A 14,869-nucleotide genomic window follows, 5' to 3' on the forward strand; every position below is an offset into this window, starting at 1 on the left:
CTCTGCCAGGAGAACACAAATGACCTTGAGAGGTGTCACATGCTCCCAGTTTGGCATAAAGAGGATTTATCCCTGTTTGACTGTCAGGCTCAGTCAGCCTCTGTCTGTCTGCGTGTTAGCGAGCTGCTCTGACCCACGTCGGAGGTGTTTAATTGATATTTACCTCACTTTAAGGAGAAAGAAAAGAGCCTAAGGGTGTGAAAGGAAGGGAAGTGGAAGAGTGAGAGTGAGAGCAAAAAATGGAGTAACTGAGGAAGGACACTTATGAAACAACCACTTAGCTTCAGTCTATCTGCTTTGTTTGGTCACTGTCTCACCTCATCTGAAATCAAACCGTCCCTGGGTTCACCATGGTGTGTCTTGTTGTGTCCGTCTCTCTTTGAGGAACTTCTCACTCTCTTGAAGGAGCTAACAAAGCAGACTTGGGTGTTGTTTACTACTTTGCACATTTTATTTTGTGGCTCTTTACAAAAGGTAAAATGCTGAAACTGAAGAGCTATGGAGCAACTGGTGCTACTTCTAAACCCCCTGCAATGTCCTTGATCAACCTCCCAAAAGATCTCAAACCAGAGGCAGGTAGACACAGACGGTTCCTACTCCTGAGACTCCACCTAGCAAACAGTTGTATAGTCAGAAGCTTAGCCATCGTGGTCAGCACATCATCGTTTAATGTTCTCCGCCGTCTCAAGGCAGCCTGAGTCTTCTCCTCACGTAGAGCAGTGAGCTGGTTTCTCTTAAAGACTCGTCAAGTCCTCTGTTCCGCTGGCGTAGCTCTGCTTTGGTATAAAGCCCAAACGGTGACTATGAGTAGGAATGTTTGCCAAGTCTGTAGCTTCATGTTGTAGTCTCTGCCTGTGTGTGTGTGTGTGGATGCTGGAGATACAGGTGCTTATGAAGGGGAACACACTTTATCACACAGATTTGTTTGTGTCATTTACTCTTATCTCAGTCTGCATCACTCTTCCCTCCCACACCTCCTGCTTTGTGTGTTTCTGTCACTGATAAAGAAGCAAAACACTGTTTGGGTTAATTAAAAAGACTCCGAACAGCGTCGGCATAGATAATGCGCACGCGCACACACACACACACAAACACACGCACACGCACACGCACACACACACACACACACACACACACACACACACACACACACACACACACACACACACGCCCACACACGCCCACACGGTGTAAGGTTTCAGGGAAATTACACCAATTAGTATTTGTTTATCATGGAATTTTTATCTCCTGTATTTGATTGTTCTCCTTTATGACGAAAGATAAAAGACAAAAACAAGCTGAGGAAGGCCGCGACACTCATTTGAGTTTGGTTAGAGAAACGGCTAATGAACACGTGAACACGAGTGGCTCTGTTACACACACACACACACACACACACACACACACACACACACACACACACACACACACACACACACACACACACACACACACACACACACACACACCAGCATCATTATGACTTGTTTTTCTTCTATTCTCTGACGGACAGATTGAGGTTCATGAAGCAATATTGTTGTTTCATAGGGATATTAAAGTTTATTACCTCATAATTTCATTATTCTGACCTTCTAGCTGCTTTAAATACTTTTGTTTGTGTAATTTAGCTGAAAGAAAAAGATAATTACATCCTCAACCCTTTGACCAAGTGAAGAATTAAAGATAAAGAATGAGGGGGAGTAGTTTTCTAATATTTAATTCTTAGTTAAAAAGATTTCTTTGTTTTCATCCGATTTTGAAGCAGAATGATTTGTTACTCTTTTCTCCTTTTATCTGTAATTGCTTATGTGAACCTGTTTGGCATACACACTGTTCACAAGGCCAAGTCCACCACACACACACACACACACACACACACACGCTCTCTCTCTCTCTCTGTTATGCAAGGCTGCTTTGTGTTATTTTTATCTAACCGGTCAATACATTCAGTTCAATGTCAAATGACTCCATCTGAGGCTTTGGGAGCCCCAGCCTACCAGCACACACACACACACACACCCACACACACACACACACACACACACACACACACACACACACACACACACACACACACACACACACACACACACATACACACACACACCCTGCCAAGTGTGGCAGACAGACATGCACGCTCTATCAACCCGTACACGCCAAGGCCTTTATGAGTTATTCTTTAAATAAACAGCGGCCATTAACGCCGGCCTATTATCACATTGATGAATGGTAATGGGCCTTCCCGCTCAGCATCAGTCACACACACACACACACACTCAGAGACACCCACATCCAGATTTGGCTGAGTGCCTCTCCGCTGTAGGCCGATTATTCTCCCGCCCTGATGAGGAGGCCATCGTCATTAACTTTAGCGAAAGGCGGGACTGCCACGAGCTGTCAATCATTCACAGCTCTAACGCAATGAAAATCACATGGGGAGATGATGTAAGACAAAGTTTGAGATGTTTTAGAAGTGATGAGGAGGGGTGATGAGCTTAATGTGATGTGTGTGTGTGTGTGTGTCCAGAACTAAATGAGAGAGAGACAGAAGGAGAGGAATCTAACAGAGTTACATAACAACGCTGCAGACATCTTTGATCCAGCGTCCAACTGTTGGACTGCTTTCCTCTCTTTGTTGTGTAAATGAGACACCTTTTAAGGAGGGGGGGGCAAAGTGGCAAGACGCCCAGTTTAATCACTAAAGAGAGAGAAAGAGAGAGAGAGAGAGAGAGAGAGAGAAGCTGTTTGAACTCACTTCATTCCTTTAATATCAAAGATGTCTCTGCAAAGTCACAAACTGGCAACCCTGAAGCTTTATGTTTCTGATTCTTTCCTTTCATCTTTAACCGAACTCAAACACAGTTACAAGTTTTTAAGATAAATATTCACAAGGATGAGGTCATTTATATATGTACAGATGACATCACTGAGCAGATTTGAAGGAGTAAAGATGTTACAAGCAGAAATGAAAACAGAGGAAAGTATGACTACACATACATAGAGTCATATACACACACACATACATAGAGTCGTATACACACACACATACATAGAGTGGTATACACACACACATAGATCGTAATTGATTTCAAGCCTGTCATCAAACACAGAGGTCTTCTTCCTTGATCTGATGTCAGTGAATGAAGTTAGTTTGGTTTCCTGACTGGTCTGTGGGTAAACTCAGCTCGATAGTCTCCAGACCCCGAGGCGCGCTGCAGGCGATGCCCGGGCAGCCGAGCACGGACAGAACACACTGCAGAATCCCCCCTGGCCCCTCCCTCCCTCCCTCCCTCCCCTCGCCGCACGCTCTGCCTCTGACTGATGTTTGTCATCACACGGCCGCGTCTTCCTGTCTTCATTTATCTTTGTTGGCCGCAATCTTTTGGATTTGTGCGCCTCATATATCTGATGGATCTGAGGTTAGAGGCGGGGACAGGAAGGTGTCCTTGGCTCTTACCCACAACCAACCTCTGAAACACACCCACACACACAGGAAGGGAAGGTGGTAGGACTCCTTTAAAGAGGATGAGGAGGCTTCTGTGCGTCCAGCCCACAATAGAAGACGTTTTCATTCCACCTTAAATGTCCCTGTGACTCACACACACACCCCGTCTCTCTGCCGGCCAGCTGGCTTGTCCAGTAGGTGCTGCTGTGTATTCAACATTGGCAGCGGGCAGAGTTCAGTGCCCAGACACTGAAGACTCCTCTCTCTCTTTTTTATCCTTCCTCTCCTTTCCTCTCCCATCTGTCTCTTCCTCATCCTTGCTCTCTTTTCTGCGGTGCAAAGAAAGAAAATGTGCTCACTTCATCAATACACACTGTTGAATTTAACTCAGCAGAAGATTATTTCTCTCATCACGAGGTTCTTAAGCTTCTTTTTCCTGAAACAAACAAACAGAATGATCCAGCAGGGGGCCAAACTCCTGCTGTTCTAATGCTATGTTTTGATAGTAGAGAAGTCATAAGAATTAATATGATTTCTTTAACTAAGTGGCAGAAATATAAGAGCCATTAGATTCTCTCTGTGATCGCCAGATGAGAAGGAGTCCAGCTGAGAGTCCAGTTAGATCCTGCTAGCCCAGAGTCTTGCGGTGGCTTCTCTTCTGGTAATCACCCATCCCACCCGCATGCTGCCGGCGTGCTGCGCCCGCTGCCAGAGCAGAAGTGGCCTTACTTCACAGCGACTCTGTCAGCGCTCCCAGAGTTCTCCCAGGCCCTCATCACTCTGCTCGCCTCTTCTTCTTCTCATCTCCACAGTTTTCCATTTCATTTTTTCTGCCCCCCGTCCATAGAAACTTTATCTCCAGCAGCTGGACTCGGTGCTAAAGGCTCGCAGACGCTTCACCTCTCAGCCCAAAGGCTTCTTCTCTTACTTTACTCTACTACTTATTATTATTCCTCTGCTGCTGCTGCTATTTTACCAGAATACACAATTTCCTCATCCTTCCTCTTACGATGGAGCTTTGTCTTTTGTCTTCTCCTGAGTTTAGTAGAATTTACCTTGACGGAGCTCTCAGCGTTCAGATCATTATTCAAAACACAGATACCACTGCTCTTCATCTGCATCTACATAACAATTCAGCCGGTGTAGACGCTGCAGCTCAGCCTGCAGACGGCACCGGGCTGTTAGAGCTCCCCGTCACACACTAATGACTTACAAAATCTGTATTTGAACGCGTCAAATCCACATTATAGAGTCTTTTCTTACAAAGCTGCTGGTAACAACGCCCCTAGTGGTCAACCTTTGTATTACACTGACATCATCGTCCTCCCCAACAACGCAATGCCTGTAAAAGTTAAGTAATAGTCTAAGTGAACTATATGTAGCTCAAATTAAATATATTAAATTAGATATATTTGTAATAAATGTAAGATATTTAAACCACAGGCCTCTGCTGGCTTGTGGCTGAAGCTAATTATGCACCGCCGATATCCCACCATGTTTACAAGAGGGTGTGTGTGTGTGTGTGTGTGTGTGTGTGTGTGTGTGTGTGTGTGTGTGTGTGTGTCTGTGTGTGTGTGTGTGTGATTTATATTGAGACCATGAAATGTTACCATCCAGCTGCTTTTCTTGTTTCTTGCCCTGCAGCGTTCCTCTCCGCGGCTTTCTGCTCGTATTAGCATTCAGGAAAGTTTCCCTCTCTCACCTTCACACACACATGCACACACACACACACACACACACACACACACACGCACACACACACACAACCACAACCACACGGGGAAAGAGACGGGCGGAGAATGAGAATGACAGAAAGAAATAAACGGCGAACAATTCAGAACAACTTTCACACAACTTAATCCCAGGCAGACAAACGTAGATCCCAAGGACGGAGCGTGAAGCGGCCGTCACCAGGGGGGCGGGAAGAAAAACAAAGCCGGGGAAACGCTGCTTTCAAGAAATATGAATGAAGAGCAGGACGAGAAAGTCTCATTCCCCCGACGTTCAGCCTCAAAGTTTTCCCGTCACGTCGGCCTTTCCTCTCCCCTCTAAATGAGATCTCTCCTCTTCTCACTTTATGAGAGTCGTGCAAATCGTGTCTCCCTTTATCTTGTTTGAACAGGAGACGAGGTGGCGGAGTGCTTTCTGTTTTTTCTCTTCTTCCAAGTTTTCTCGGGGTTTGTTCAGTTCAGATTAGAATGTGAGTGATTTGGACTTCAGAGGCTGATATGAGCGTCCTCAGATGGAAGCTCCCTCCCTCCCCACAGAGAGAGAGAGAGAGATCGCTGTGTCGCCTCCGTATTTAATAGATTGAAGTTGACCATTTGTATTCCTACAGCAGAGTGTGTGAGAGAGCAGAGCGCCGAGTTTTGCCGCAGTCTGGATGGGGAAAGGGATTCAGGAAGGACCGGAGCGAATCACGGACACCGGTTCTGTGTCGGTACCCAGAAGAAGACGTAAACACCGGCCAACTGCATTCACTTATCTTAACTCTGTCACCCATCGTGCCAGAAACCAGAAACATGGAGTTTACCTTGCGTTTGACAGAAGTCAGCATGAGTTAACGTCAGTGCCAAGTTGAAAGCCCGCACTCATAAAGTGAGAGTGTGTGAGTGTGTGAGGAGAGAAACATGGTGTCACCTACAGGGAGCACATGTGCAGGGAGATCAGGTTCTGTCTGAGGGACACGGAGCTGTGGAGCTGCAGCCACCTGATCTACACACACACACACACACACACACACACTCACCTGAGGCCGGTGTGGCATGAGCAGGGAGGGAGGGAGGGAGGGAGGGAGGGAATAACACAAAATATCTATGCAAAAGACCAGACTTGTGAGGAATCTGTGATGAAGTGCAACCAGTATCAGTGTGTTTGTGCTCACCGTCTCCCTTTCTCTCCCTTCTTCTCTCTCTCTTACTCTTGCTCTCGCTCTCTCTCTCTCTATCCCCCTCTCTCTACCTCTCTCTCTCTCTCTCTCTCTCTCGCTCCCTTACTCTCTCTTTCCCCCTCCCTCTCTTCCTCTTTATCCCTGTCCCTCTATCTCCCCCCTCTCTTTCTTCTTCTCTCTCTTGCTCTCTGCCCCTCTCTCTCTCTTGCTCTCTCTCTCTCGCTCTGCCCCTCTCTCTCTCTCTCCCCCCCTCTCCCTCTTGCTCTCTGCCCCCTCTCTCTCTCTCTCTCTCTCTCTCTCTCTGTCTCTCTCTCTCTCTCCCCCTCTCTCTCTCTCTCTCTCTCTCTCTCTGTCTCTCTCTCTCTCTCCCCCTCTCTCTCTCTGGTTAATTACTGCTCAGACGTCGTTCTCTCCTCTATTTGCCACATCACAGCCAGTAGCCCTTCAGCAAGGCAGCAGTAAACACCTTATGACTTTGTCTCCTTCATTTATGTTGAAACAATGCCCCCCTCCCTCCTCCTCCTCCCCCTCCTCCTCCTCAATGTACAGAACCTGTGCCTGAGCAGGTGAAACTCTTCCTCCCGCCCTGCTCCTCCCCGCTCTGCAGTGTCGGGGTGTGCGTCCCTTTATGCGCCGCTGGTTGTGAATGTGTTAATTCATGATTAGAGTTCATGCGTTCGCCGATTTGCTCCGCGGAGTGAGAAATCACTTTCTCAATGAGAATAATTGAACACGGGCAGGGGGGAGCCAGCTCATTACCCACAAATCACAGGGAGCAGGGGCACCTTAGTTGAAGACAATAATGACTTCGGGGAATAGAACAGGGGGCGGCGAGCACGAAGCCAAAGCAGCCTGGGCAGCGAGGGACAAAACAGGAAGTGGAAGAGGCACAGTGGTGACTCGATGTAGAACAGAACGGGCTTGGGGACTGAGCGGTCGCTTGTAGGTTAAGTGAGGGAAAACTTTCAAAATGGAGGGATTTGTCACTTTGTGTGTTAAATTCCTCGTAGCCATGACGAGACGACCGCTCACTTAAGAGTCGACGTCACCAGACCTCAACTCCAGAAAGCAGCAGAGAGTTATCAGAGGAACAAAGAGTTAACTCTGCTCCACCCACAGGGCTAAACTCTGCTTATCCCCCCGTTGCCTGCACGACACCGAGGCACAAGATAGACTTTGGTGATTGACAGTGTCCAATTTCCCACAGCGGGAAGTAATTCACTCCTATTTACTTGATTTCTTTCTCCTCTCTCACCCTCTCTGCCCCTCTCTGCTCCGCTCCTTTTTTCCCCCTTTTATATTCCTACATTTCCACTCTCTGCTGAGTGCCAAATGAGTCCACTCTCACACAATGAGCTCCATTGTCACAATAGGCTTTTCTCACTGTTTTATAGGTCCCATTAGGGGGGCCAATGCTTTTAAGTTGCTGTAGGAATGTAATAAGGCCCCGGCCGACAGTAAACATCCACATCTCTGAGGCCGCTGAGAAACATGAGACCGGCCGCCTTCGCCCGCCTCGGCCAAAAGAGAGCCATTTCATTTGCATCGTTCGGAGAACAAAAGTGGTCACAGTTGGATGCCAATGGAGAGGAATGGGTCCGGTTTTGTTTCAGAGCTAAAGAGATGGAAGGAGAGACAGCAGTGAAAGGGAGAGAGCGAGAGAGAGGGGTGGTCTCTCTCTCTCTCTCTCTCTGGGTCTGTCTCTGTTTGATGCAGCCATGGTAGCTACTTTGTGCAGCTGTATGATAATTTCATGCCGCCCCCCCTGTTAATCAAGTACAATCAAGGGGGTCTCTGCTGATTTTACACGTCAGACTCAGCTTATTGGTCATGGAAAGGCCTGGTTAGCATGAAGAATCAGCTCCAGGACAGAAACCCTGACACGCAGGGAACAACAGGTTGATTCTGTTTTCTTACCGTTTTCTAAAATCAAACCTGCTCCCCATTTTTTTTTTTTCAAGTTCCAGGTTTGGCTCCCGTAGCGTTTTGATGCTTTAGCTTTGCAGTCTTGAGAACAGACAAAGTAACCCTTGTGATGTCATAGAGTCAGTTTCAGGACTAGTGAAGTGGTTGGCTGAAGGCCATAGAGAGACAGGCACAGTGGCTACATGACACTCTGTTCTTCCTCTCTCCTCGGTGCTCGTATCTCCACACGGATCGCATCGTTCAGTCTGCAGGCAAATGGAATCCGAAGCTTGACGTATCAAAATATCAGCTTCTCTTTTTCTTAATGATTATTAACTCCACCGCCAAACTGGTTCATTTGCTTTCTCCTACCCATTGACCACACACACACACACACACACACACACACACACACACACACACACACACACACAGACACACACACAGACACACACACAGACACACACACACAGAGCCCAGTAGATTGCCATGGCTCTGCCCGGGTCTTCTGGGACCTCTCTTCATTACCGGCCCTCTACAGGCCCCTCATCTCCACGCCATGTTCTTCATTTAGCCCCGGCTGAGAGCGAGGACTCAGAGCCAAATGGCTTTCTGTCGGCCCCTTATCCAAGAATTTCAGCTTCCAATTAAAACTAAATGGAACAACCCCACCACGCCACCGCCGCCGCCGCTGCCGCCACCTCTGCCTCGCCGTTCCCGCTGCGCTCCTCGTGAACCTCCCACCCCCACCTCCTCAAACAAGGCTGCAAACAAAGGCGTGTGTGTGGAGGAGACAGTGCGCCCGCTGTAATGACGGGCTGCCATGTGTACCAGAGCTTTGCTTTCCACTTCATTATTCATACTTCAACATCATTCCCTCTTCTTTTCACTTTGGCGTTTAGGTTTGATGTCATAGCCCATTAAGACGCCGTACGCAAGGTCATCACTACTCACACACACACAACCTTTTCATTGTGCGCTCAGTGTTCATGTGTTACGTTGAAGAGTTCAGAAGAGGATTTGTAAATGCGAGTCACGAGAGGAGTTTGGCTCCTTGGCGGCGACTGAGCGAGCCGCTCAATAAGTCAGTGTGATTCCGTCTTGCAAAATTGCCTACATCTTCTAAAGAATTCTATTTAATTACAATCCTGATTCAAACTGCGGGTGTTCTCATTGAAATTCAAATAGACGCTATTATTCCAATGTGGCCGCCGCTCGCCGGCTCGCTGACCTTCACAGTTTGAGAGATGGATTAAATGTTTCTGGCCAGTGGAAAGCAGACTGTCCTCCCACTTAATAAGCTGAAAATGATGATTAATCTGTGAGAAAGCAGCATGTTGGGCCGCGGGATGCAGGCGTTAGGACCCAGGAGTCTCAACCTCGCGAGTATCCGCTTAGCAACGCCTCCACCTACTGCAAGGTGCCTAAACCTTTACAATATCACATCTAAATCATTCCTGTGTGGCATCCTTTGACGCGGCACTACAGCACAAAGCTCTGCGCTCCTTCCCAAAATGTCCCCGCATTATTCACAGTGCCTGTAAAGACCAAGGAGCGCTCTGGACAAAAGCCGGCGGCGGCGATAACTCAATTCTCAGTAATTCCTACCCCTTTTGAACCTCCGGCACTCTGGTATCGGAGCTGTCTGCTCCGGTTGTGGTTGTTATTGATGAGGTTTGGAGAAGTCTTCGGCCTCTCCGTCTGATTTGGGCTTTTGTTATTGACCTGGTGATGGATTTAAGCCCTCCAAATTAGCAGGCCTAATTTAATTAAAGTGCCATTTAACGATACAGTGCGCAAAGGCAAAGGCAGCTGTGTCATTGATAGATCAGCCCGGCCCTGATATGAAACAGGCCCTGGCAGATGATGTATTCCACACACAGCAAGTCTCCCTCTGACACACACAGAGAGAGAGAGAGGGAGAGAGAGGGAGAGACAGTGAAGAGACAAAGACTGTAAAAGAGAGACAAAGAGGGAGATGGAGAGGAGAAGAGAGAGGGAGAGGCTTTGTTTTTCCAAATGTCAGCTTGAAAACGTTGCTGTCCATCTCTCGACCCCACCCTCCTCCCCTCCCTCCTCCCCTCCCTCCCTCCCTCCCCTCCCTCCCCACCACCGATGTGGACAAATGCAGCCTCACATCTCTGATCTAATTAGCTTAACAGCATTACAGTAACAACCTGTCTTCCCTCCTAATTTGCTTCAAGTCAATCGACATCACAGAGCCCAAACTTTTTTTTTACAGCCACAAGCCTCGCCTTTCAAACTAAATCAAAACAAAGAGAGGGACATTTACAGGCTCAAGAGCACAGGGGGGGGGGAGAGGGGGGGAGGACATGTGACCGTAGTGTTTTAGCTGGTTTACATCAGACAGCGGCGCTCGTCTGAATCCTTCTCCTTGTCATCAAAAGGAATAGAACATCTTATCTGGAATTTTGAGTGCTGGAGCCTGCGGGAGGCCCAGTGTGAAATATGAAATATGAAAGACAACACGTCTCCGCCTGAGAGCGCCGGCCTCGCCTTAACTCCCCCCCCCCCCCCCCCTCTCCCCTCCTCCCCCTTGGCACACAAACACAGGCCTGTATTAGCGCGGCCTTCCTCTCAGGCAAACACATGCACGCAAGTTGAAAGATGGCAGTCAGCAGGGTCACATTGCTTTCATTTGCTTCCAGATTTGCCATTTCGGATCCAGCAGGGAGGCAACGGTTGCCAAAGCACAAGCAACATTCACTTAAGGCGGTGAAGACTGAAACGCTGTGTGTATGTTGATATCATCAGCATCCGTCCTAAGAAATAAAAAATGAAGAATTCATAGCAAAAGCTAATTGTTTGCGTCTCTGTAGACATTAAAGTGCCACTAACAGATCTATGATGGACGATGTATGATGTCATTATGACCCTTTCATCGTCCTCTAACCAGTTTAGGTCTTCACTCGGCCGCAGCATCAATGTAAATAAGTGTCTAATCATTCCAGTCATCATGATATACAGGCTGTTTTAATGGAGGCGTGATGGCGGCGGGGCCCGATGAGCGGGGAGCAGGAGGAAGGCTTCAGCCTGGGGGAGAGGACGGGACAGCGGCGTCCAATCTAATCAAGGGGCCCAATTTAGGGACTCATTTGGCTCTAATGTCAGTTTCCCTAAAAGGAAGGGAATACGAGGGATAAAAGAGCTTCTGTAAGGCAGAGAGGGAGCCCTTATATGGTCACGCCTGACCCGGCCTTGACCAGGTCGTCTTCCTCTCTCTCACTGTGGAGATCTGTGGGTGACTGCTGAAGGCTGTTAAGTCAGAAGTGCTGATCGTCTGTTATTGCTCACATTTAGGGGGAAAGTCTCTGCCTCTAATGTGATAAACTCCTTTCATCTGCTGATTGAACGCAGGGAGATTTTGGCTCCGGTTGAGGTGGAAAAGTGGGGGTAATTGCTCCGTGGGGTCAAAGGCACTTGAATAGGACTATTAGGAGTTATTACCAGCTGCTTGTCTTTGTGTGTCAATGCCATTGTGCAGTGGAACAGCGCCTGAGTCGTGTTTGGGCCGGGCCATTGTACAGTGTTTAGTTAAACTGCATTAACTCAAGGTAATGAGGGGATAATTACAGCTGCTTAACCCTTATGTGAGTGTGAGAGAAGGCCCTACTACGGTATCTCTGATCACCCAACAGGCCATGTGTGTGTGTGTGTGTGTGTAACCTTTGGCTGGCTCACATCTCTCTAATGGGCGTGTCGCCTCGTACAGTCAATGCTCCATATTTCTAAGCCAAATCTAGAGGGGAGGGGGAGGCTTTGTAAATATTTCAACAGCCATTTTCTCTAAGTGTCCGGCTCAAATCGCTCGTTTCCTCTAAGTTTTTCTCGTGTATTTGCCACTTTGTTTGGTTTGGAGCCGTTTCTGTTTCCTGTTCTTTGGCCTCCATTGTTGCTGCTTGGCACAGCCGGCTCATTGTAACACAACATGTGACATTGTCTGTCAGAGAGGCCTGCTCCACACATTAAGCTGTCACACACATGTGGACCCCCGGCCCTTGAGCCAGTGACACACCGGTCCCTGGGACCTTTGAACCTGTTCTTGTTAGGCCCATGGCAACACTGGGCTCAGGAGGGAGAAAGCCCCTCCCCTTCCCCCAACCCCCCCTCATGTTCTGCTCGCCTTTAGCTAATGCATGACACACACTCAAGGCACACGCACACTCACACACACACTTACAGTAGGTTTTCTTTAGAAACGTTGTTGATAGAGGATGACAGCTTATCAACGCACACCCTTTCCCCCTGTCCTCAAGCAGGGGGCTTCAGTCTGTGTGTGTGTGTGTCTGTGTGTAGTGTGTTCCCCTCTGACCGGGCAGCTGCTCCCTGCTCTCTCCCTCCCTCCCTCCCCGCTCTCTTCCTTTATCATACTCTCCTCTCCCTGACCTGTCTGCCCATTTGAAGGTAACACGTCTTTGCACTTCACACGTCTCTCTCTCTCCCTCTCTCTCCCTCCCTCCCTCCCTCTCCCTCTGTGTCTCTCATGGTGTCCTCAGTAATCTAATGCTGCTGCTGCCGGATGTCAAAACCTCCTCCCCTCATATTTGCCTCCATTCCCTCCCGGTGTCAGAGGAGAAGCTGGTTGATTCTGTCCGTTGGATCAGGGCCTCCTTTCTTAAAGTCACTCAGAAATGGTCTCTCAAACCAAATGCATGCCTTTCTACTGCATAACAGAGGGAGAGTAAAGTGGGGCAGAGGATGGAGTGAGAGGAAAGGAGGGAGACGGAGGAATAAGTGCCACGGAGAGTCAAAAAGCCTTGTTGCTTCTCCGCTCCACTGGTTACCAAGGGATCAACAGGGTGCTAAAAGCACTCCAGGGAGGAAGGAACAGAAAGGTTCAGGGGAGGGAGAACGGGTTCAAAATGACAGAGAGTTAGAACAAAGGGGGGAAAAAAGGAAAAGGAGAGGAATAGAGAGAGATGAGCTGTGTGACAGAGCTCTTAGAGGTACAGTAGGTAGATGTATATTTAGCTCTGCTGCTTCTTCTCACTGTCGCCCTTTGCCACCGACACGGCAGCAGGAAATAAGTGGGCTGGTAGAGAATATAAAGAGACGGGTTCTTATTCTGACTCGGCTCACAAGGAGACCCCCCGGCCCCCCTGCTAGACCGGCTCCCCGGGCAGACAGGGACTGCAGCTTAGGACTGCAAAAGATGTCCTGTACAGTGTCCTCTACAGGCTGAACTCACTGGGTTTGGGTCTGGTTGAAGGAGGGATTCAGGTGTGGTGTTGCTTTAGCACCACCTCATGTGCCTGTGATGCCGTATGTCATCCTTACTTCCTGTTTACAGCTGGAATTAATTGGAATTCGAGAAGTGTCTCGCATTCAGATATGAGAATGAATGGAGTGTGTCATGCGGTGGAGAGCTCAGGTCAGTGTGTGTGTGTGTGTGTGTGTGTGTGTGTGTGTGTGTGTGTGTGTGTGTGTGTGTGTGTGTGTGGGGGGGGGGGGGGGTTTGGCACAATCTCAGAAGGACTATATGTGTGCTGGAGATGATTCCAGAAGGAACGCTGCACTTGAACTCATAACGTTGATCTGCTCTCCTCCCCCTTATTAGCTTTTCTCTTTGATCGCTCCATTTTTAAAATTGCATCTCCCTCCCTCCCTCGCCCACATTTATTGCCTCCTCGCTCCAGTTTCCAGTCTTCAATGCCCCTGAATGGAACCATCTCCTTCCTCCGGTGCTCCTCTGATACCCACTTGTGTCGTTCTATGCTAATTCCGCAGCTCGGCCTGCTGCAGGTGAAGAGTCCCTTCACCTTGGTGCTCTCATAGCAGTAATGACAAACACAATCTCATCTCACTGGAGGCTTCTTCTATCTCCTAACACTCCTCTATGTTGTAAAAACAGAAAGAAGAACCTCTGAGTTGTTCACTGTGTTCTTATGGAGGCAGAAGATTCGGTCCAACACCTTCGTCCGGTCCAATCTCAGAGCAAATACAGTCAGGAGTTTGAGTTTGAATTTGTTCAGATTATTGGTTTGATGCTCTCCTCCTCTCTCTCTCTCTCTCTCTCTCTGTGTACGGGCGTCCACAGGTAGCCCGGTCCTTTGTGCTCAGCTTCTAAAAGCCCCCAGTCAGCTGACCTTGGGGGTTTTCATGAAGGTCTTTGTGAGTAACGTTCCCCCCGCCAGGCACCGGGGACCTTGGCTGACACGTAATTAAAGATGGGGGCAACTGTTTGACTGACTAATTTTCACGTAGGACGGTTAGAAAAGGGAAGCAGACAGGAAAGGTGAGCCGGGGTCCGCTGAGGTAGACTGCTTATTAACATTTCATCCCCCACCTCCCCTTATCTCCGACCGGGAACAAATAAATACAGGACAGAGATTCTCCTGCCCTCTGAAAAAAGGCTGGAATCTATTTCCATAAGGAAGCCGGAGAGGCACAGGACCCGTTTGGATGCGGTTGACATTTTGGGAGAAAGCGACAGGAGGAAGGTGAGGGGTGAGACAGCGGGTGTAGAAATAGCAGCCGAGACAAAAGCCTCTCTGCAGACACTCCCAGGAAGATGCTGCTGCTCAGTCACACACACACACGCACACGCACACGCACACGCACACACACACACACACACACACACACACACACACACACACACACACACA

At 48.5% G+C, this 14,869-nt stretch overlaps 1 protein-coding gene across 7 annotated transcripts in view; it reads left to right on the forward strand.

Moving 5' to 3' along the window:
- Window positions 1–14,869, forward strand: part of LOC142988755 (partitioning defective 3 homolog) — a 269,011-nt gene that overhangs the window by 109,046 nt on the left and 145,096 nt on the right. The gene's annotated exons all lie outside the window — the stretch shown is intronic.

The sequence above is a fragment of the Genypterus blacodes genome, unplaced genomic scaffold, assembly GCF_046128005.1.
Source record: "Genypterus blacodes isolate CSIRO-AG114 ecotype Tasmania unplaced genomic scaffold, CSIRO-AGI_Gbla_v1 ptg000348l_1, whole genome shotgun sequence".
Lineage (NCBI taxonomy): Eukaryota > Metazoa > Chordata > Actinopteri > Ophidiiformes > Ophidiidae > Genypterus > Genypterus blacodes.